The 22,970-nt window shown below is 45.4% G+C and overlaps 1 protein-coding gene across 1 annotated transcript in view; it reads right to left on the minus strand.

Annotated features, from left to right (window-relative positions):
• MCTP1 (multiple C2 and transmembrane domain containing 1) overlaps positions 1-22,970 on the minus strand; it is a 1,759,297-nt gene that overhangs the window by 1,263,626 nt on the left and 472,701 nt on the right. The gene's annotated exons all lie outside the window — the stretch shown is intronic.

Below are 22,970 nucleotides of genomic sequence, written 5' to 3' on the forward strand. Positions count from 1 at the left end.
GGTCCCCATACCACCACTCGTTGAGCACCAGGAGATGGGAGGCCTGATAGTAAGACAAAATATCTGCGGTCCCCAAGCCACCGCAGTATGTAGAGAGAAAGCACGTGCGTAGTGCCACCCTGGATGCACCTCCGGCCCACAGAAATCAGCCCAACACAGAGTCAACACTCCGGAACCACTGCGGATCAATCTTATATGGATGATTCTGTAGTTGGTAGAGGAGACGAGGCAGGGCCACCATCTTAAAGACGGCCGACCTGCCGTAGATGTTAAGAGGCATACGCGTCCATGTCTTGATATCCATCTGGACCCGGTCCCACACCGGCTGGACGTTCCGATCCCAGGCCACCGCGGGCGAGGCAGAGAGGAAAACGCCCAGGTACTTCACGCCATCCACAGCCACCCGAAGGGATGCAGCCCAGGGACAGTCCGCCGCGCCACTCCCCAACACCCACAGGGTCGACTTGCTCGGGCTAAGGAAAAGCCCCGACGCCCGACCAAACTCTTGCATCAATTCCAGGACACGAGGGCCCGTACGCTGCAGGTCAGTCATGAAGAATAGCACATCATCGGCATATAGAGCTATGCGGTCCGAATGGTCCGCCCCCCCACACGAAGCCTCGATAAAGCGCATCACTGCGCACCCGGGCGGCCAACGGCTCCATGGCCAGCGCGAAAAGGTAAGGGGAGAGTGGACACCCCTGGCGAGTGCCCCTGGTCACCGGAAACCGAGCGGAGGTGGCCCCCGCGACACGCACCGAGGCAGTGACATCTGTATAAAGCAACTTGACATAAGAGACAAAGACCGGGCCTAGGTTCAACAGCGGTAGGAGAGCAAAGAGAAAGGTCCAGCTAACCGAATCGAAGGCACTGTCGATATCAGCCAACAAGAGCGCCGCCTGATCCTCTGAAGACCCAATGGCGTCAATTGCAGCCTGCGCCCGTCGAATGTTGTGCCTTGTTGCCCGGCGCGGCATAAATCCCGCCTGATCCGGGTGAACGAGGGCCGTAATGTGTGGGAACAGGTGGTTCGCAAGCGCCTTGGCCAGGAGCTTGGCCTCAAAATTAATGAGGGATATGGGGCGATAAGATTCATGTCGATCAGGGGGCCTACCCGGCTTCTGGAACACCACAATTTCAGCATGGCGCCAATCCGGTGGAAGGCAGCCGTGCTCTCTCGCCTGCTCCAGGGCCCGCATGTAATGTGGCCCGAGCTGTAGATAGAATTTCTTATAGAATTCACTGGGGAATCCGCTCGGCCCCGGTGCCTTGCCCACATTCAGTTGACCCAACGCTTCGCCCAGCTCCTCAGCCGTTAGGGGAAGATCCAAGGCATCGCGTACCTCATCGGACACAGCGAGCGGGGGGACCGTCGCAAGGTAGCCCGTGATGTCGTCGGGGGAGAGAATCTCCCGGGCGGCATACTGGAGCCCATAATAACGCGCAAAGCTCGTAGCAAGAGTTGCGGGGTCCATGATCGCCACCCCGGCATCGTCAACAAGGCCCGGTAGGGTGAGAGGCTGCAAAGTCTGTTGGCAAAGCCTGTGGAGCATGGAGCAAGACTTGTCGCCCCACTGGTACACTCTACTACGCGTGGCCAACCACGCCTGGCGAGCCTCATCCAACAGGACCGAGGAGTAGGACTGCTGTGCCTGTAGGAGCAGCCGCAGCGAAATATCATTGGCCACCTCCCTGTGACAAGCCTCTAGTTCCTCCACCCGCTCTGCAGCGGCGACAATACTTCCTTGCCGAGTCCGGCGAGCAGAGGCGCACCAAGCGATATCCAGCCCTCTTAGGGTGGGTTTCATAGCCTCCCAGACAGTCACCGCGTCCATTTCCCCGGTAAGGTTGTCCTGCCAGTAGTGGGCAATAGCGCCACGGAGGTGCTGGGAGTAATCAGGGCGCTGCAGATGCCACGTGGATATCCGCCATCTGAACGTCTGGCGTGCCCTGCGCAAGTCAATGTGAACCGCCACTGGGGAGTGATCAGGAAGCCCGCGAGGCCGGATCGCCGCCCCCTTCACCCTGTCAAGGAAGGCCCCCGGTACAAACACACAATCAAGGCGCGAGAGGGAGCCATGAACAGCCGAAACATACGTGTACTCCCGCCTCTCCGCATGTAGGTGCCGCCACACATCCACCCATCCAAGACCATCAATCATAGCCCCCAACCGCGTAGGGGAGGTCACAGCCGCCATCCCAGGCCTCCTCTGTCTGTCCATGGCCACATCTACCACATCGTTCCAGTCGCCACCAGTCACAGCCAAGGAGTGGGGGAGTTCAGTCCATAGGGCAAACAGTCGTTCCGCCAAGGTCCACTGCAGGGGGGGGGGGCATACACACAGCCAAATACCACAGGCTCCACGCCAATCTTCCCTTGAACAAAAGCAAAGCGGCCCTGAGGGTCGAGCCATTGACGCTCGTGAGTGTACGCCAGCCGTCTATGGATAAGAATTGCCATTCCCCTGGAGCCCCTAGTAAACCCAGCATGGAACACTTGATGAAAGCCAAATCGCTGCAAGCTCAAGGCCTTAGTGCCCAGCATGTGTGTTTCCTGGAGAAGGAGCACATCTGCCCGGTCCCTCTTCGCCCAGCGAAGCACTGCCCCCGCTTAATCTTGTCCAGAAGTCCCCGAACATTCCAGCTAAGAACATGCATGGAAGCGCCAGAAGACGCCATCTGCGGGACATCAACCATTGTCACAATGCACCCAACACCACAATCCCCGGCTCCCGGCCCAGGCCTCCCACACCATAGTTGCAAAAATCACAAAGACCACGTGCACCCCGCAAAACAGGACCCCAGAATCTACAGCCCCCGAAAAACAAACCCCCCGACCAGCAACCCAACAACCCAAGACCCCCCACCCCAATACCTCAAGAAACAATGAAGTATCTGTCGCGGCATACGGTACTTCAGGCCCCAAACATAGCGCTGAAAGCTAGGCATGCCAAAGGATCCCAAACAGCCCCCCTACCACCAACCAAACACACTCCCCACACTAACCCCCAATCCCAACAGGAGGAGGCAGCCCTTGGAACATGCCCCAGACCCCCCCCCCCCAAGCATAGAGTACAATCAAGAGCAGTGCATGATAAAGAACATCAGTTCGCAAGAGTCCCAAGCATAAGCCAAAGGGGCAAAGTTATACTGCACCACGTCATGTCTGTACCGCCGACTGGCAGGCCGCCGTGGCCGCGACCGGCCATAGAAGAAAAGCTAGGAGCAAACAGGCAGCGGACAGAAATCAAGGCCCCTTGCCAGAATGATCGGTGTCGGGCTGCGTGTCCCCAAAGAGGGGGTCCCGGGACAAGGACCTCCGCCTCGAGCGAGACTTGCGATGTCGCTTCCCCCTGCTCGGCTGGTCGCCCCGTTCCTGAGAGGAGCTGCGTGAGGATCCGGAGTGCAACCCCGGCTGAACATGTGGCCGGATCCTGACCGCCTCGTCCGTCCAGGTGAAGACGGCCTCCGGGGAATCGAAAAAGTGAGTCTTTGAGTTGAAGATCACACGGAGGCGAGCCGGGTAGAGCAGTGAGTATTGGATCTTCAGGCCTCGCAGTTTGGCCTTAGCCGCCAGGAAGGAATGTCTCTGCTGCTGGACCAGCTTGGTATAGTCCGGGAAGATCATAATTTTACAGTTATCATAAAGCAGAGTATCTTTGAGCCGTGCCTACCGGAGAATGACGTCCCTATCATGGTAGTTGAGGATCCGGGCAATGACCGGGCGAGGCCGCTCCCCAGCCGACGGCTTCTGCGCCAAGGCGCGGTGGGCGCGCTCCACCATGAAGCACCGTGACAGGGTGTCCGGAGGTAGCCAGCTCTCCAGCCATCGGGACAGGAAAACATCCATAGGCCCCTTCTCGCAGTCCTCCGGAAAGCCGACGAAACGCAGGTTGTTCCGTCGCGCCCGTCCTTTAGCGTCTTCGACCCGGAGCGCTAGGCCTCGCTGCGTCTGCTCCAGGTCGGCAACCCTCTTTTTCAGGGCGCCGACGTCGCCCTCCACCGCTGTGACCCTGGTTTCAGGTTCGGTGATGCGGGCGACTGCATTGCGAAGGTCCTGGCGCAGCAGCATCACATCGGCACCCACCGCACCAATCTTCGCATCCAGCATGTCCTGAGACTGCGTGATGGCCGTCAGCAGCGCTGCATTGTCCGGTCCAGCATTCTGGCCCCCTCCGGCCGCCCCGGCGCCACCTCCGGAGCCGGTGAACTTGTCGATGGGCCCCGTCTTAGCAGCGGCGTTGCCTCCCCCGCCTCTAGTCATGGCGGCAGCAGAGGCGGTCCGGCGGGACGTAGCCGCAACGGGGTCGCCTCACGAAAATGGCCAACAAAGAGGATCCGGGCCGTCCACAGCACGCCAAGCCCCCGGTTGCAGCTCGCCCCAGCCCTCCAAGACACAGGCCAGAACCCAGGGAAAGTCAACTCAGCACGGCACAGCAACCACCGGGCCGAGGCTCAGAGCGGGGCCGCCGCAGGGGTGCCTCCAATTCGTCCGCTCCAGTCAGCTCGGTAGGCCCCCAGTGCCAGTCAGGGTAGTTCGAGCAGGACGATCGCCGGATCTGGATAACCGGCTCGGTGAGCCCCCACTCCGCAGGACACAGCAGACGGGTACTTGGTCCCACAACTTCCTGTGACTCCGCTCCAGCCTCGCAGGTCCAGACTTAAGACGCCCGGCCGGCGTACAGGGTTATCCGGCGGGCGGGACAGAAATCGAGGTCCCGGCACGCCACGCGGCTAGCAGGCCCAACAGGCACGGTCTTCAACGGCCGCGTCTGCGGATGTCCGAAGCTCCAACGACCACACCACCATGCTCCGCCGGACACCAGCAAGCGCCTGCACAGTAAGAGACGAGGGAAGAGGGTCTAGGGCAAGGATAAATTAGCGGATAAGGATCGGGCCGGCAGGAGCTCTACAGAGCCGCGTCCGCCATCTTCGCCCTCGAAGCCACGCCCCCTCCTAAACGAATTATTTTAATAACAGTTTTGAAGGTAGTCAACCAAAGAATTAAGGTACTCTAACCTGCTGTGAACTAGAATCATTTAGGATTAGCTGGGATCGGAGGAAGTCCCTTCACCTCCAGCCAAGCATCAGTCTGCTTGCCAAACCGAGAGTTCCCTGCCACCTTGGTGTAAAATGCTGCGGCTGACCCACATTCCAGAAAATCCTGTCCATGGTGGCTAACAATATTTTTTTCTGAAATAAACCGAAGAGGAAATGTCCTGATACATGGAGAGTTTTCTTCCTGCAGATCAGGGACATGCCTATGTTTTCCTGTCCAGGCATGCCATGCCTTCCATATGCAGATCCAGACAGAAACCTTAGCATCACAAGCCCTGCCTTCAATGGGGCATGCTTTTGAAGCTTTGTTGTTGGCACCTCTATAGCTCATGGCCCTTTAGCAAATGTTTTCCAACAGCAGTCAGCTGAGACTCAACTGTCTCAACCCTTGCTGTTCCTCCACCCTTTAATGAAGTGGGAAACTGCGGATTCTTTCGGCGCAGAAGATCAACTGGTTTACAGTTAATGTCTTGGTTCACCACACCCCAAATGACACAATAAGGCTCCAAAAGGTGAGGAGTTAACATTTGCAGAATTCATCTCAAATTAAAGATTTGAACAAGCGCCTCGTTTATGACAATGTTTATCTGATGTGGAGTAATGAGGAGGAGTCCAACAATATCCAAAGGATTGGTCAGCAGGGATTGGACTCTGCTGGAGATTTAGAAGAGCAGAATTCAAAACTGTGTTTTAAAAAGGGGAAATCTGTTTGTGTTCATTCAAATGCAGAGAACTTTCTTTCATCGGGTATCAAGAAAGAAGCCTTTTGAATTCTGTAGATCGCACTGGACTAAGTGATATGTCATTTGAGCACTCATGAAATTTGTAGTCACGCAGGCCTACTGTGTAATATAGTGTCAACGCTTGGGCATATAACAGTAGGGGTGATCATTATGTGTCTGTGGAGACTCTAGAGTAAACATATATTTATTGGGATCTGCTTGCGCTGGGTTGAGTTTGTTGGGCGTGTCCAATTAAGAAAAAAACACATTTAATTTGATTATGTGTTTTAGATGCCTATGTAGAGTCGAGAACATCAAAAATGCTTGTTTTTCCATCAAACGTACTATAAGAAGGCTTCTCTTAATCTCTCAAGATTAGCTAGGTACCTTTGCAGACAAGCATGAAGATTTCATTTATTCACATTGTTGGAGCATTGGGTTGATGACATATTTCTTAGTTAAACTCCGGATGAGAATGTTGACATTTGAGTGGGATAGGTCAGTTCTTTAGGGTTAATCTTGTTTTTTAGTAGTAATGATGTATCACTACTATACATTGCACTACTCCTTTGCTATGGTTTTATGGCACCGGTGCCACAAACAATAAGCATGTGAACCCCACCACACACAACTACATACACACACATTTTGAGAGATACAAAGCTGATTTGCATTCCTAAACGGTGTACTAAGGGTTGCTAAACCATGGTTCGCACAAAATGTACAGTGTAGTGAACATTTAAGGTTCCTTCCTTTGCAACTGGAATTAGAAAATCTAATATGAGATTTTCAATTACCAATGCACAAATAAGATCTAATAAACATTCACAAATTGTGAATAGTTGCAAAAACAAGAAACTTCATGTGGAATTTACTCTCAAGTGGAAGCGGGCAGTAACCATGTGCAAAGTATAAAGGATCACCCAAAATGTAAAGTAACCTTTCAGAATGGCAGGTCAGTAGGCTACAGTGAGGAGGAATTGCATCCTATGGCCATAACAGAGAAGGAGAGGAAAAGAAAGAAGTTTCAAGAAGAGGGTCACTCTTTTTGGACAAACGAAGGAAGAGGATTATTCTAGATATAGATTTAGTAAGCAGATGATTTTAAACATGATTGACATGCCTATTTTAGGTAGCTATGTTGCATGTTTATCTAGGTTCCTGATCGATACTGTGACCTTATGCCCCTATTCGGCTATAAATCCATTTATTCCATATATTGGCATAACCGTTCAAGTGCGATTTTCTGAAAAGTCATCTCTGGCCTCACACGAACAGAGCCACATTCCAGCATAGTTCCCTCTGCCACTTCCTTTGCGACCAATTAGTGCAATGACAGAGCAGTAGTCACTATCTGATATTCCTAGATAACACTCCGAGTTCTTCAACAAGATAAAAACTTAGCAAACCTGGAAATCCCCGCTTGCTATGTTTTGATTAGTAATGGAACTCTAATGAGCAACTGATAACTATCACTTCCTAGTGACATCTTTAATTGACGTCTTATGTCCAGCAAACTTGCGTCAAACCCGGCACCTGTCAGGTATAAATATTACCAACGTTGCCTTAAGCAATTGCCTGTTGTACGAGCTACTGAAGCCAGCTGCCTGCACGACCCCGTGTTGGTAAATCTAGCACTCTGTCGCTGCAGCCTGCTATCCTGTGGTGGTGAAGCTGCTGATACCATTATCGCCGCTACAGCGCGAACTATGGTGCAGTACGCTTAAGGAGCTGAACAGCCGTCCCTCTGCGAAGACATCCAGCAGATTCCAGCTGCCCGCGGACGCTGTCCCCCCTCCTTCCTCGACGCGCTGAAGAGCAGCCGCTGCCTTTCTCGTACAGAGAAATCCAGCTACAGCGTTTCCGGTTTACCCTCGCAGGTGACTGGGATATCGAGAGAGACCCCTGAAGGAGATACCAATCCTCCATCATTCTATTCAGAGGTATGGTGTTGACTAAACCCTTAGACGAGAATTCTTGAAACAAACCTTGGCAAAACCAACTTAACTTAAAGCTATTTACTTACTCCCCTTTTCACGTGTTAGGCTTAGGTCAGGCACACTGGGGTAGGCTTAGTTAGAAGCACCAGTTGAGTATGTTAGCCTAATGTATATATGACTGTATATATGTTTTATTACTTTTAAACCATTGTATGGCTAAGAAACCATATCAATGCTTTTACAGTTCTATTTCGCAATCCTTATCTTACTGTACGTACTTTTTATAATAACAATTATTGCAATTGTGGCAATACATTTTCTTGTACGAGAAGAAAGACTGTTCAATAAATGTTAACCCTTTATTGATACACGCCCGTCTCTCTATTCTCTACATCTCGTGAAAGTAAACTGCACTAGACTGACTGAGTGAAATACATGTCTATTGTTTCACACGACCCTAGAGATTGACTCTTGATCTGAGGAGCAAAGTTGTCATGTTGCACGGTTGTTGGAAAACTGAATCCCTTCTTGTCTGTGCCAAGGAAGCTGATCACTTCCTATGCAGAGAAGAAAGTTTCCAGTGACCTCTGAGCTAGTTGGTAACACAACCCAATTAAGTTTAGCATAGTCAGTGGAGGCCTGGAATATAAGCAGTTCCACGTCGATACTACTGTTTATGTTATTCCAATGCGCAGGGCCTAGTGGGAAACTAGGAACTACACTACATGGCGCCCAACGTTTGGTAAGGCGATAAACTAACGCAAGACTTATAGAGTAACTCAGTCGTGCATATTTCACACCCTTTTCTCCCGTAAATACTCCAATAGACGTCTGGAGTGGGTAAAAGGTTAAAATCCGCCCGACCTTAGTAGGAAGAGATTCCTATGTAAAGCTCTGGTTTATTCAACGTTGAAGGATACAGTGTTCCAAAATATTGTGCACCTAATCTTTGTCTCCTTGGAGACCTACTCTGCAAACCTTGCATTTTAACAATGCCAGAAAATAACGGAACCAATGGGGCCGCAGCAGATGTGACTCAGCAGGGTCCCGAACACACAGACCCGGATGCTATTATCATCCCGGTCCACTTAAGAAGATCTATAACGTTAAAACTTATAGAAAACGGACTGACACCTCAAGGTGGTACAGTAGTTTTCGTGATAGAGGCTCACGAGTATCGGCAGACAGAGGTATTCTATTCATGGATAAACTTTCCAGCGGTAAACGCTATAACAAAAGAGTTTCACTATTACAAAATAGAGAAACCTCCGGAAGAGTACGCTCCTTTCGAGGAGATTGAAATTCCACTTAAATTTCAAGAGCACCTGCTCTGGTTTAATGGCGCCCTAAAACACAATGATCACATAACTAGGCTCGGTCCACTAGGTAGACCAGGAGCAACGTGGCCGGTTCTAGCCAGCTACACACCACATCCGGACATTGTAAAAATGTCTAGAGAAGAGCTGTTAGTACAGCTAAACACATTAATAAAAATACATAGGCAATTAGTCCAATATGTACTACGGACTGCAACAGTCCAACAAGCTGTTAATGTACCACAGCTAACCCCTCATCAGGGGAATACAAATAAAATTACACCACAGAACATACAGTCATGTCTTGGTAAAACACCCGTAAAACGGGAACAAATTCCTTTCTGGTTAGCACAGAAAATCACTCAAATAGAGGCAGTATTTCCTGATACTACCCCTATTGAGAAACACAGAATCTTGACCATCTGCCTTCCTATGGGAATCGCACCACACGTGGAGGACTGTGACACTTGGGGTACAGTCTTTGCTTCCATTTACACGAAAACACTTGGTGTTCCGTCTATGGCGGTAATACCAGAAGTGCTAAAACAGATTCAAAATGAATTCGGTCCAGAGCCCGCTTTAAATCTAGGTATGAAATTACTGAAAGACTTCAAGCAGGTCTCGGCTATATTATTAGCCAACATAAGAGGAGAAGCAGCATCTGTGGCGATCTGCCAGAAGTTGAAGGAAACAGATATAAAAGATCCTGTTGAGCTAGCAAAAATCATAGAAAAATGCTATGCAGAATTAGGTAGAGACAGCTTGGGTGGGAAACCGGTGAAACCCCAACTGCTCGAAAATCCTGAAAAATTATTTATTAAAAATAATTTAAACACTCCTAAAAAGAGCTGGGATGGAAATAAACAATCCACTCCCAAAGAAAAAGTTTTCCAGTCCAGAGGAAGGTCTCCTCGACGGAGGGAAAGAACTCCGACTCGAGAACGCCAGTCTCCCCAGAGGGAGCCCTCTGAGAAAAGATACAACCTTAGAAATAGGGATAATCTGAAAAAACCTGATAGATATCAAAGTATTGATACACGTCCCTCTCGATCTCTTCCACAAAATTCGGAAAGAAGAGGACGGTCAGACCCAGGAGAGCACACCAAGTCCAAAGACAAGGAACCTGCTCAAAATAAAAAATCTCAATTTCCTAAAAAGAAGGTAGCCAGTATTAGAGTAATCAACCATGCCGAGAATACTGAGGACACAGTTGAAAAACGGGGAGTGGGCATTGACAATGTTGGACAGTGCGGCAGAAATCAGTATAGCGCGCAAGATCTTGATGAGTCATCTGGAGACAGTGGACACGAATGAATACATTCAGGTTGAAACTGCCGACACCAGACTTAGCGAGCCCCATAAAATATACGAAATAACATTGCGTATGGAGGGTGATAAGACTAGGAAAATTAAGGGTCTGTTTTGGGATAAGCTTTCAAAAGGCTATGATATTCTGTTAGCTGAAAAAGATTGGCCCCCAGAGTTTGTCAGGGAGTGCCCTCGTGGCGAAGAAGTGATTATGCCTGCCTTCTCGAATCACATTCCGATTCACAAAAAATATACATATGCAAGGAAATGGGCAGTAGCCCAGGCACCTGCATTATATAAAAATCATGTAGGATGGGATGAGAATTCACCTCCTCACAAAATCCAATTAAAAAGTGAACCAACTGCCCAACGGCAGTATCCCATAAAGCAAGAAGCTAAAAAACAGGTCAGGGAGATCTTAGATCAACTTGAGTACCAGGGGGTGATTGAAACATGCACCTCTCAAATGAACAATCCTTTGTTTCCTGTCTCCAAGCCAGACAATTCATATCGTCTAGTTTTGGACTACAGACATCTTAATACATGTTGCAAAACTTTTGCAGTACAAAACTCGCATAGTGCAGCCCTAATGAATAACATAGTTAGGAAAAAATATAAAACAACATTAGACATTTCTAATGGTTTCTTTTGTCAAAACATTGCACCGGAAAGCAGATATTTGACCGCTTTCTCCGCATTTGGGTCGCAGAAAAAATTCTGTCGACTCCCACAGGGGTTCAAGAACAGCCCAGGACTATTCTCAGCTAGGGTAACAGAGTTACTACAAATCTATGATGATGAAGCATTATCTTACGTAGATGATATTTATCTCACAGATGACGACTTGGATACTCATTTGAAAAGAGTGAACACCATTATACTTGGGTTCGCAGCAGAGGGTTACAAATTCAACTTTAAAAAGTCCCGAATTGCCCATCTGACAGTACTATTTTTAGGGTACGAATTATCAAGTGAAGGGAAAAGCCTAGTGGACAACTTCTTAGAGAAGTGCGCTGTACTCCAAGCTCCAAAAACGCTGAAGAATTTACAATCCATTTTAGGTTTTCTGAATTTCGGAAGAACTTACATCCTAAATTACGCAGAGAGGGTTAAACCTCTCTACGAACTAATTAAACCTGATTTTAAACAAATCAATTGGACTCAAAAACACACAGAAACTTTGAGATCACTGCAAACAGACATGTTAGCAAAAACAAAATTAGATACACGTGACAACACACGCGATCTTGTAATCCGAGTCATCCCAGGAAGATGCGGATTCACGTACCTAACCTCTAATGAGGGAGAAAAGGTACCAATTTCAATTAAATCTCACTTGTACACACAAGCAGAAAAAACATTCAGTCACACAGAAAGAACTGTGAAAGCTGTGCAAATCGCATTAGCAAATGAACGAGAACTAGCACACGGCAAACGGATTAATATCCTTACAGCGGAATCCGCCTTCGAAGCGCTATTCAGCCCAGTAAACCTGCCTACAGTGTCACTGGATCCGAAATGGATACAGTGTATAGATTCTCTAGGAGCGGAAGACGTGAAATACTATTTCGCCCCGCAATACGAAGAACTGAATGATTTAGAATATGAAGAAGAATATCCTCTGTCAATCGAAATTCTACCTCTCCCACAATACGCCTGTATAATCTATACAGATAGCTTTGTACAGCATTTCAACGTAGAGAAAAAATCCTACGATGCAGCATGTGCGATCATTAAAGGTCGTTGGCTGTGCGGTAAATTCAGACCGAAAGTAACAAAAACTGAATCTGTAAGAAACTGTTCGGTTCAAAGAACTGAAATCAGATCTTTAAAGATGGCGCTCGAAAATGCAGAACGTGAATTCCCGACACTTATAGTGTGCGATTCTCATTTTTGCGTCAACTCTTACAACAATAAACTGCAGAGTTGGATCGAAAAGGACTACAAAGATGACACGGGTGCCACAATAAAGCATAAAATGCTCTGGAAACAGGTAGCTCTTTTACACAAAGAACTACAAAAGACTCACGTGATTCACGCACAGAGTCTTCAACGTGATGGCGTTCACGTTGCAGGGAATTCATTGGCTAATGCAGCCAAAGCGGAAGCAACTAAACCGGCTTCCGTAGCCACAAAAAAGCGTACAGATAAGTATATAGACGGGGAAACCATGCTGGCAGTAAGAACGACCGTAAAAGGCGACTGTGCAGCACTACCCGTAAACTATCCACTCAATTATGCATACATAATCGATGCACACTCCGTTCCTTTTGCTCGAATCCCTGGAGTGGGGGACAGAGTAATTCCAAACAGGAGCAGGAGGGGCTTCCTATTACTGGAAGCACACATGGGGTTGGGTCTGAAACACCAAACAATTAAAGCCTCTCTGAAAGAATTGCAATCAGAGTACTGGTGGCCAGGAATGAGTATAGATATTCAATGTTTTGCTCAAAATTGTGAAGACTGCAACAGAGATCGCAGTAATGAACAGGCCAGTGTAGTTTCAGGATCCCTTCTAGACAGCATAAGGCGGTCTATCTGCGCAATCAAAGAAGAGAAGCGCGTCCCAGTGTACACCATTAAGACGAAATACACTTAAAAATTGAGGCCCCAGCGCTCGGCTGACGCTAGAACGGTTATAAAAGATTAGCGAGTCCATATCGGCATATACGCAATTACCACGTTCCATTCTGACCAGGGTCCTGCTTTTAGCTCTCGAGCTTATAAGGAGGCCATGGCTAGCATGGGAATTGGGTTGCGGTATTCTTGTCCGTCATACCCCGGAAGGGAATAGTATGGTAGAAAGAAAAAACCGGGGCATAAAGCAATCTATAACAGCGAAGGTATTAGGTTCAGGCGCTGGGAGGGTCAAACATTTAATAAGTGTCCAGACTAGTCTTAACAACATGCCAAGAAATTCTCTAAAAGGTTTCAGCCCATACGAACTATTGTTCGGAATTAGAATGCGAGTTCAGGACCTCGATAGTCAGATGTCAGTGGTACAAGAAGAAACAACGCACTTTGATGTAAAGGATCGTTTGGCTGTTTTACAGGAACTGAATGAAACAAGAAAATCATTAAGCAACATAAAGTTAAAGCAACAGCCAAGTACCACTGACGAGGCACCACCCGCAACAGCCCCAGCAAGGCCTGTCTGGATTCCAAAGATTGGGGATCTAGTCAGAGAAAAGATCGCGGTGAAGAAGGAATTTGGGCCTTCTTACAGAAAAGCAGTACCTGTCTTGGCAGTCACCGGAACAAGATCAGTTGTGCTACCGCCCCTTGCTGGTAAAAAGGAGAACAGAATCGTGTCCATCGATCTGGTAAAACCACAAGCATGCGGCCTATAATCAACAGTAGGCCCAGTGGACTCCCAAGAAACAACAGAATACCCAAACTTGCAACAATCCAAGAGGTTCAAACTGAAAGACTAATCACATTCGATCAGCCTGCAGTGCACAATCAAGGACTATGCAATAATGCCATGGAACTCGTGCCTCTTGAAACACAGATTGAAACAGTTCGTCAAGAAACAACACCAGTCTACAATGATGTGGCATCAGAAAGTGCTACCGAAAGACAGATTGAAAGAACAATCCCATCAATTGACAGAACTGCCTCTGGTTATTTCATCAACTTCGACAACTTCTCTGAAGATCAAAACGACCCCGAAGTGATGCCAGAAACAAAAAAGTCTTTTAAAGAAAAAGCAACAGAACTCTTTCATCAACTGAAGGAAATCTACCTCATTTCCCCTTGGCTAGAGTTCTGGTTCGGTCTAGGTGTATTTTTCCTCCTGCTTTGGCTCATCATGGTACTATGTTTGGGAAAATTCATTGAAGGAAAATATATTACAATGGACACAGCAAGTCAGAACATCAACCTAGTCCTGAAACCACACAGATCACACGTGAAGAAAAGAGAACTGTCAACAGTAAATGTCACAGCAATTCCAATACCTGGTGGGGTAGTATGGGAGAAAACAGACTATGAGATCTATGGTCCGGTCGAAATCCTGAAGTATCCTCATCAACTAAAGGTTTTCTTAAGTGACTTTGTGACTCCTAGTGCATTCTCTGATGATTGGGACTTTAACAGTATTAATGACATGATGTCTGATTTAGTAATGTCAGCTAGATTCACAGCTCATGATTATTTACAAGGTTCATCTAGTTATGAGCAGTTATTCTGTTACACCCACTATGGGGATCATTACTTGCATAAATCTGCACAGCCTAGAAATGTTTTTATGTATAATCAATGGGAACATTGTTCTACACCACCTAAAAGCAGTTCTAAAGCATTTTTTGAGAAATTCAAATACTTCTCAGGGTTTAACACAAGTGATGCAGAAACGTTTTATTATAAACTGTTAGATAAAACAGGAATGAAAACAATGCTGACAAATTCTAAATTGATATATTCAGAAGTATTTTATGACAAAATGATGACATTTGGTTTTGATTATTGGAAAAATAATATTGAAACGAAAACAATTTGGGGTACAAAAGATTGGCAGGTGCAAGGCATTGAAGCACTATTTAGAACCTGCATGATACCAGAACAAATGTTATTTTTAAATGACACAGTACACCAAACATCTTGTCTTGGCCTAGCTAAGAACAAAGACCTTAAAACACCGTCTATACCAAAGCCAATACCTGAAAATACAACCACAGATATTGAGTTAGACGTTTCACAAATTTTACATTTCAACAGAACACATCCTGATTGGAAAAAGTGGTTAATCTGGCCTACAGACACAAATAGCTGTCAAAATAGATTCCTGAATAAAACACAGGGTTTAAAAATGACCAGATTAGACTCAAGATATTCCCAGAGACAACATCCAGGAATAATAACAACATACAGTGTAGGGAAACTCTGCCTTGAATGGCTAACTTCATCCACACTGGATGAAATTAAGCAACACTTGTCTTTACTAAAAGATGGTGCTGATTTGCGCAATTTCATTCTTGGACCACGCAAACAGCGTCAAAAGCATTTCATAGCGACCAGTATCTATGCTGCTTACAACGAGGCTTGGAAAGTCAAACAAATTGAAACTGCTGAAAAAATACGAGAAATTGATCGTATTAATTTGGAGAAATCACTTTCTGTGGTAGACAATGGGTTAATGACTCTGTCTTCCAGAATATATTCGTTGGACAATATTGTATCCTCTGCCTTTGATGTGATAGACAGAGATTTGCTTATGTTACAACATGGCCAGTCTCAATTACGTTCTAATATAGAATTAGGCTGGACGCTGCAAAATCTTCGTTCAGGCTATGTGCCTTGGCGTTTAATCAACACAACGTCATTATTTTCCAGTTTTAACCTTACTGATAAACAGATCAGTTTGGCACAGAAAGGAGCAGACTATACAATCCTGAGCATCCAAAAACTTGAGAGATTACCATTGACAATGTCAGAGAGTCCTGTCATTGAATGGATAATACACGGAATTATCACAATTCCGATAACAACTTTCCGATTTAAAAAGTGCCTTGAATACATACCTGCTGGCCAATATGAACAATTGGGTAAAGGATTTGTAAAATCTATATGGAAATTACCATACACTCATTCTTGCTATAGTGACAGTGACAAAAATGTATTTCTTAGTGGTGACAACTGTAAACATTCACTAAGCGGTATACTTTTGTGTCAGGGTATTAATTTACACGGAGCATGTGATGGAAATTCTAACAACCTTTCATGCCACCAGCTAGTCACACCTGCAACTCAGATAGAGCTCTTCTTTATGCAACTTTCGAACGGGAGTTACATTCTTAGAACGGATCACAGATGTTGTGGCCTCGTGCCAGGGAAAAGTTATCTAGTAGAAGTAACATCCATGGTCAAATGCTGTATGCAAGCATTGTTCCCGAGTGGGCCTCCAGACATAGTGACTCCCATCTGGCCTCGTCTGAATCTCTATTCTATGCGAATTGATACATTAAGCAAACTGAAATCTGTACTTTTACAGACAACAGTGCCTATAACGTCATCTAAAGAGACGTATGATCTTCTAGTTGCAAGGACAGCTACTGAAGTTCATGACCTTTTATCAACAAATTGCCCCGTGCATTTCGTAGAAATGTTCAGCCAACTCCTTAACATGTCTAGTGCAACAAGCATCCCAGGCATATTTAAGACAGTCTTTACGGGACTGCTAACACCCTTCCAGGCAATTTTGGGAATCTTTCCTAATTTTGTGCACTCCATTTTTGGCGGCATACCATTATTTTTGGGACTCGTCGCAGGGATTCTATTTTTGACCCTCCTGCTACGTTATGGCAAGCCTCGGCTCAGACATAGCTCCCATGGGAATGGAAGAGACAATCCTAGCAATGCGCTACCGGGACAGGATAACTAACGTCCTCGGATTGGCCAGGCTGAGAGATCTAAACATGACCTGGTTCCTTTCATTCAGACCAATATGGCAAAATTGCATTTTACCTGTGCTACGGTGTATGCTTTGCGGAGATGAATGCGTGTTGGACATCTGTCTTTCACTTCCATCAGCAGTACCAATGGACGTCGATACTTTGCTCAGTCCAATAACGGCTCACGCATTGTGTTGTCCCCAGCGGCTACCAATCCTGATGACGGCATTTGTGGAGACTCCTGTACTACGACTAGGTGGTATCAGTGGAGCAAGCGACAAAAGCAGCATCACCCAGGTACAGCCATCTGTGAGCATTGCTGGTCCTGCCTTCGATGACAGCAATCATTCTCACACCTGCCAAGTTACAACGCTATCTAATTTGGTTGAACTATCACCTGAATTTGTAGACCAATTCTTTGAGAGCCTGTCTGATACGATGTTCTCACCAGTAGAGAAACAATAACTTTAAGAAGCTTTCCGACACACAGTGTTCCCATGAACTCTGAATTCGGCCTTCAGTTTTGATCAACAAACTGCCAGGAGCTTTGGAAATCTATTTTCCTTGAATTGGACAATTTTTCTAATATTGATTTTTTTTTTGGCACGAACAATTCTTTGCTTAACGTAAAAACTATTCTTAGAGAACAGAAGCTTCGCACTTCTATTTCTAAACACATCTAGAGACATAACAACATTACACCAGCCTCTAGCACACATGTTATTACAATGCATTTTTATGTGATGATTTATCTCGCTTTTCTTCTGTCAGAGATACTTCATGTGTAATTCCTTTTGCATAATCGTTCATTGATTTCATATGCAATAATTTTTTTGAATGATTACTATGCTTTAAAAAACGTACAGTACCTAAATTCCATGTATTACAAGTACGCCTATTTCGAATGCATCTATGTATTTTGGGGTGGGCAATGTTACACATGCATCTAATTGCTTTAGTTTTAGTAATTTTGATGGACATTAACCCGTGGAGTGGGTGTTTTGCTTGTTTATCTAGGTTCCTGATCGATACTGTGACCTTATGCCCCTATTCGGCTATAAATCCATTTATTCCCTATATTGGCATAACCGTTCAAGTGCGATTTTCTGAAAAGTCATCTCTGGCCTCACACGAACAGAGCCACATTCCAGCATAGTTCCCTCTGCCACTTCCTTTGCGACCAATTAGTGCAATGACAGAGCAGTAGTCACTATCTGATATTCCTAGATAACACTCCGAGTTCTTCAACAAGATAAAAACTTAGCAAACCTGGAAATCCCCGCTTGCTATGTTTTGATTAGTAATGGAACTCTAATGAGCAACTGATAACTATCACTTCCTAGTGACATCTTTAATTGACGTCTTATGTCCAGCAAACTTGCGTCAAACCCGGCACCTGTCAGGTATAAATATTACCAACGTTGCCTTAAGCAATTGCCTGTTGTACGAGCTACTGAAACAAGCTGCCTGCACGACCCCGTGTTGGTAAATCTAGCACTCTGTCGCTGCAGCCTGCTATCCTGTGGTGGTGAAGCTGCTGATACCATTATCGCCGCTACAGCGCGAACTATGGTGCAGTACGCTTAAGGAGCTGAACAGCCGTCCCTCTGCGAAGACATCCAGCAGATTCCAGCTGCCCGCAGACGCTGTCCCCCCTCCTTCCTCGACGCGCTGAAGAGCAGCCGCTGCCTTTCTCGTACAGAGAAATCCAGCTACAGCGTTTCCGGTTTACCCTCGCAGGTGACTGGGATATCGAGAGAGACCCCTGAAGGAGATACCAATCCTCCATCATTCTATTCAGAGGTATGGTGTTGACTAAACCCTTAGACGAGAATTCTTGAAACAAACCTTGGCAAAACCAACTTAACTTAAAGCTATTTACTTACTCCCCTTTTCACGTGTTAGGCTTAGGTCAGGCACACTGGGGTAGGCTTAGTTAGAAGCACCAGTTGAGTATGTTAGCCTAATGTATATATGACTGTATATATGTTTTATTACTTTTAAACCATTGTATGGCTAAGAAACCATATCAATGCTTTTACAGTTCTATTTCGCAATCCTTATCTTACTGTACGTACTTTTTATAATAACAATTATTGCAATTGTGGCAATACATTTCTCTTGTACGAGAAGAAAGACTGTTCAATAAATGTTAACCCTTTATTGATACACGCCCGTCTCTCTATTCTCTACATCTCGTGAAAGTAAACTGCACTAGACTGACTGAGTGAAATACATGTCTATTGTTTCACACGACCCTAGAGATTGACTCTTGATCTGAGGAGCAAAGTTGTCATGTTGCACGGTTGTTGGAAAACTGAATCCCTTCTTGTCTGTGCCAAGGAAGCTGATCACTTCCTATGCAGAGAAGAAAGTTTCCAGTGACCTCTGAGCTAGTTGGTAACACAACCCAATTAAGTTTAGCATAGTCAGTGGAGGCCTGGAATATAAGCAGTTCCACGTCGATACTACTGTTTATGTTATTCCAATGCGCAGGGCCTAGTGGGCAACTAGGAACTACACTACAGCTAAACAGAACACATTGAGACAATATCCACACACATTCAGGTTTTGTGCAACTTACACCTCCTTGCATCTGGTAGTTACCAGCCTACAATAGCAGCTATTGGGGCATAAAAGAGCACCCTGTCAAGAGTTTTCAGGAACTTAGTTGATCCTATGGTGCAAATAATAAATATATAGATTTTCAAAACACTTATGCACAGTTGCAGGTACAACAGGGCACTTTTATGCAGTTGTCCTATTCATTTATGTTTCTTGCACTTATATTGAGCATACTCGACTCAAAGAAATCAAAGTACTTTACATGAGCACTGGTTGCAACACAGACGGACTCCTTCATTTTCAGGCACGGGGAGATTAAGGGATTTGCCCAGAATCACAGGATGCTTGAGCCTCCAGCCAGACTCGAACCCGGTTTCCCACCTTTAAAGTTGGGCACTCTAGCCGTAAAGCTACATTCTCTCCTCTGGGTGTGTGGTTTTAAACCAAGCCCTCCTATACCCCCCCAAGGAGGGAGCTTCTTTATAGAAATTGTAAGAGCTAGCACTCCCTGAATAAACAGGCGGCATGCAATGCCACATGCCATCACTGCCCTTGTTACATGGAGTCCAGGAAGCACACAAGACTTATATCTTTCATCTTTGTGCAGTGTATGAGCGATTAGCAAAAGGAGAGTTTTTAATCGGGTGGTTGGTTGGTGAGGATACATGAAGGTGCACTGTTTAGTAAAGATATTAGGTGTTGACTGTTTTTCTAATTCTATATGTACCTTTCCATTTAAGGTGACAGCACGTATTCTGTGCAGTCTTACTTTTTTACAATTTACTAATATCCAAGGACAGGTGGCGAAAGGGGTTATAATTCTGCTTACCAACAAACCAGACCCATTATAGGAGATTTGGCTGGTTGAAATAAATATCTTGTTGTCTGCACAAGACTGGGGGTGCCCTAGAAAATGATCCTGATAATGTTTAGAAAGTCGTATCCAGATGGGTCACGTTGCTCCATATAGCCATCAGTCTATGGAATTACTAAGTGATAACTTTAGTGATGATGAGATACCCCATCTTTGACGTCCAACCCAGGACAGGATGCGGCAAGAGCTTCAGAAGGACGTGTATATCGGACTGATCTAGCAATTATGTTTTGGATAAATGAAAAGGAAAATAACTTTAGATATAACCTTTTTTACATATTTAAAAAATATTATAATAAATAAAAAAAGTTTGAGCAACAGTTTTGATACTGCAAAGACCTATTTTCTTTCATTGTAACTTTTAAAAACATTTTTTGCATAACATTTACAAACATGTTTAACATTCATGTAAGATTGTATTTACCTCTTGGCCTATTAATACATGTTCTTTGTTGGACACCGAGTTCCACTACAGTCTCCCTGACCACTGTGGATTCTTCTGTTCCTTGTAATCCCTGACTCAGATGTCACAGAAACATTACTTAAACTTGAAGCCTCCTCACTCAGCACTGGTATATCTGTTGGCTACATTGGTTGTCTGTATTGTTTTTAGTGTCCTTGTCATTTGTGCAAGGCTTCTGGCTACATTGTCCCTGTGGTGAACCATCTCAACCTGAACATTTGCTGTGCGTCTGGTCAAGGTTGTTGTAGGAGATGCCTGCCTTTCCAGAGTGACTTACTGCCAATAGGCAGTGTGTATGTGCCTTTGTTTACACCTGAGTCAGTAGCAACACCGTGGTGCAGGTCTGTCACTCCCATTGTTAATTCAGAGATACAACAAGTAATGATATAATTTACCTCGGGTGTTATTTTTTTAAGCTCATAGATAGTCATATGCTGATTGCACTTAATAAGTGGCATCGATTTCTCTCATGAATAGAACTGCATCACAGTTAAAGTTTCAGGGCCTAATTTACAAGCCTCTAGCGCCACGTTGTGTCATTTTTTTAATGCAACGGCGGCGCTTCATTTGCTCCATATTTACAATGTTGGAGATAAGTCACTTTTTGTCTGGATGTGTCGGATTTGCAATGTTGGAATTGGCTGTGTTCCGGTAGTTGCACTTGAAATGTGTTAAAATCTCTATGCCTGAAAAACCTAGGTGTAGGAATGACATATTTTGCTGTTGAAGAGGAATCGTACAAGCTGAAGTCACTTCAATGACATAATCTGCAAGGACATCACAATCCCCCAAGAAGGTAAGTACACACAGAAGGTAGGCAACACATTACATGTCATACTACACAAATGACATGTGACACATACGTGGGCATAGTTGTACACATAAGTACACTATGCTTACTTGTATGTGTGACATGCAGGACCAATGAAACAGGCAAGGTGTGTTTTTCACTATAGTGGAGTCCGTTTTTTGACCAACTACAGAAAGGCACCACTTTTTTCACACAGATACGTCAGAAATCCTAACACATTCTTGAAACCTTGCGTCATTGATCTCCGTATTGTAAATACAGTGCATCCATGGTGTCACAAGCGTTTCTGCCAGAGGTGCAAGAACTTTGACGCATTGCTGCGTTACCACTACGATGCGCCAGTTATTGTAAAGAGGCCCTCAATAGAGCATCACTTGACATGAACCTTGACAAGGGGGTCTGCCCTGTCTGCCTCTTTCCTTGTCTTCATGCATTTGTAGTGCTAAGTAAGTGGTGGGTGACTGAGTAACAGAGGTTGCTGGTCTGATAGTTAATGTAGGAGTTGTCTGTAATGGCTGTTGCAGTCGTAAAGCAGCCTCTGCCCCTATTGTACCAATATTTTCAGAAAGACTTGTTAGCACTGGACTGATTTCTTCTTGCTAAGATCCCTTTCCTTCTGTCCATTCCTGGCTTCTCTTGCCAGCTGGCTCTGCTGCTTGTCAAAAAGAATATGATAGTTTAATGTAAATTGATTTTAGGATAATAAATAAATGTAAATATTGTCAAACTTGACATTTAAAAAGAGGATGCATTATTTATACTGCAATTAAAATGTTCACATATATTTTTTCTCATACAAGGTGATATTATATGTTTGAATTGATTATGATTGAGTTTGAGGCTCCAATCATGCATTGTCTGTGATATATGGGACCAGACATAGAAAAGTTTGTGCTTGGCTTCATTTTGCACTAATTATACATGCAACATGGCCTCATTTGCAAAGGTAAAGCGTTTGCAGTAAATATTATAATTTAAACACACCTGATGTTTGTTGTTTTGGAACTGATGAATTTATATTAACAATACTCCAGTCACTGCTTCTGGGTGGAAATCTGACTATCAATTTCCCCATTGATGATAGTGGTGGCTGAGTGCTGGGCCCCCGCCTGCTGCTTTTGCTTCAAGCTCCGGGTTGGCAATTCACTCTTGGCCACTGAACTTAGGCCACACCAGCATTTTGGTTTTCCACCATAGTCCTGTTAGTAACCCCTTCAGTATTACACAATAGGCTTGAATGTACCTCCATCTTTATTTTTGGTAGCCTCTGGGATACTGAGAGAGGGTTTTTCAAAGAGTTTGTTGCTTTTACAAACACACTCTTCAACCAGTTCCTGGTTCCCTGGGCTTCCTCTTCCTTTGTATGCCCATCTCTTCTTTTTGCGCATGGCTTGGTATAATGCATACTTTTTAAATTAGCCATTGTTGGAAAGGTGTGCCCCACTCCAAGGATCCTCTACAATGCTTCTGGCCTACATTCTCGGTCTGTGAGGTCATCAGTCACTGCAACGTTAGTGATTT

This window comes from Lissotriton vulgaris, chromosome 3_1 (genome assembly GCF_964263255.1).
Source record: "Lissotriton vulgaris chromosome 3_1, aLisVul1.2, whole genome shotgun sequence".
NCBI lineage: Eukaryota > Metazoa > Chordata > Amphibia > Caudata > Salamandridae > Lissotriton > Lissotriton vulgaris.